Raw genomic sequence first — 2,358 nt, forward strand, 5'->3', positions numbered from 1 at the left:
AGCAGGTGGCCTGGGGCAGCTTATATAAAGCCGGAGGAGTGTTAACCATTGACCCACCCTGGCAATCAGAGTGTTTTTGGAATCAGGAGGTGGGAGTAAGGAGGAGGGACTAGCAGGAGGAGTAACAACCAGGAAGACTTAGCTGGGCCAGGGAGGGCAAAGACAAGAAATAAAAGCTTCAGGTTACTGGAGGAAAGCAACCCAGATTTCACTCCTTTAGGGTAAAGAGACTGCTGGGGGAACTGGGCTTGGAGAGCCCTGAGCCTGGCCTGTAAAGAGCAAGAGCTAAGCCCTCTTTCCAGGCCAGCCCACCTCTGGTCTTTGATGCCCAAAGCCAAGTTCTCAGCTGAGCTATTGACACATGACCCTTGGAGCTGGGCGTTGCCCCTATCCTGACTACCCAGGCATCCTGTCTTCGGGAGTTTTAAAGCCCAAGATCAGGACTGGGAGGCCTGGGGGCATTCGGCCAGCCAAGCGCAGGCATGCCCCCTCCTACTAGGTATCAGGGAATCTGTCAAAGTCACAAGTTCTTCACACCCTCAGCACAAGACTGGCCCACTGACTTAACGTAGCCATTGGCCGCTTCCTCATTCTGCAGTAATCTTTTCCTGTATATGTTGAGCATCGATGTGTGGTAGGTAGACAATAAAGATTATTATTTTTTTTTTTTCAGAATCTTCCTGGTACCCACCTCTTGACTGCCACGGAAAAACAGCAAATCTTGCTTCATACGCTATTTACATACTCAGCCATTCCTCATACCAGCCATTGACCCAACAAAACCTTTGGCACCAATCATGGGCAGCATTTGGTGCTGAGGATACAGAGATTAAAAGGCTGTGTATGGGGTGTGATGTTCCCAGCATTTAGTCCAAGCTGGACAGTGTACTGTTTCATCAACTGCACAAAACACTAGGTGTGACTGTTCCACTTTACAAGTGGGGAAACCGAGACCTGAAGACACAGAGTCAGGTAGACTTCACACATGTTCTGTGAGTGCCCTGATGTGGCTGCCAACCCAGGGTGGAAGCTTGGGGAGAGACACTCCAACAAGGATGCCAGGAGGAGAGCCTGTGTGTGTCCTGGCTCTAGAGTGGAGTCATAGGCAGGAGGAGATGAGGCATAGGACATAGCAGGGAAGGGCAAAGTGGGACCCAGAGGCTGTGGGGCAGGCTAATGGGTGCGTGCTTCTGGGGGATTGGGGTGCAGATTGTGGTGTGGAGTACCTAGTTGGAAACAGACTCTCAGGTGCCCTTGTCCCTCTTGGCCCTATACTGAACATAGCAAGTGTTTGATAGGTGTCTCTGATATTATCACAGTGTGATCTGTGGGTGCTGAGAAGGAAGGGTGCCAGAGGGTGCCAGAGAGAACGTCTGGTGTGGGAACACAGTCTGACAAGGACGCGTAGAGGTGAGGACAGAAAAGCTTCATGGTTGGAAGCTGCCCCTCCCAGGGTAGGATTGACAGCTGTCACTCACATTGTCAGGTTGTTAGGACCATCCACGAACTCCTGGATCCAGTGCCTGTGTGTGTGTGTGTGGGGGGGCCTGTGTGAGAGACCCTCAATGCCTAGCAGAGTGATTGCAGTCGTGTGCATGGGTCCAGGTTGCAGAGCCAGACTGGATGGGAAGTTATACAAACAACAGGCAGCTCCCAGTCTTGTTTACTCCCACAGAGCTACCAAAGTGAGCAAGAGGCAGGAGGATGGGAGACAAAGAGTTTCAGATGCTCGGGGGACAATACTCCGATTCTAGTTTCTCTAGAAGGAAGCCTCTCCCATGGCCCTGGGCTCTGGAGGAGCCACTGCTGCCACCAGGCTGGATTCTCTACCCCAAGAGCGACATTTACTGCTTGTAAATAGCGTCCCAATTCTCCTCCCCACTGCTAAAGCATGAAGCACAGGCACGGCTTGTCACAGTATGTGAATCCGTGAAGTCAGGTTCATTTCCAATACTGCCCCTGGCTCAATCTCCATTGCTCTGGACTACTTTGATAAAGCTGGAACAAAACTCAACATTTCCAAACTAGCTGGCTAGCTGGGCCGTGGTGGCGCACGCCTTTAATCCCAGCACTTGGGAGGCAGAGGCAGGTGGATTTCTGAGTTCGAGGCCAGCCTGATCTACAGAGTGAGTTCCAGGACAGCCAGGGCTACACAGAGAAACCCTGTCTCGAAAAACCAAACCAAAAGAAAACCAAATTAGCTGGCTACTGTTTTCTGGCTTCTGGCACTAATCCTCTTCCGTGCCATGGACTTTGGAGGCCTTGGTTGATCCTCTGTCTTCTCCTCTTCCTTCTCCACTTCATTCTCTTTTGGTGTGTGTGTGTGTGTGTGTGTGTGTGTGTGTGTGTTTATTCATG

This window comes from Mastomys coucha, unplaced genomic scaffold (genome assembly GCF_008632895.1).
Source record: "Mastomys coucha isolate ucsf_1 unplaced genomic scaffold, UCSF_Mcou_1 pScaffold5, whole genome shotgun sequence".
Taxonomy (NCBI): Eukaryota; Metazoa; Chordata; class Mammalia; order Rodentia; family Muridae; genus Mastomys; species Mastomys coucha.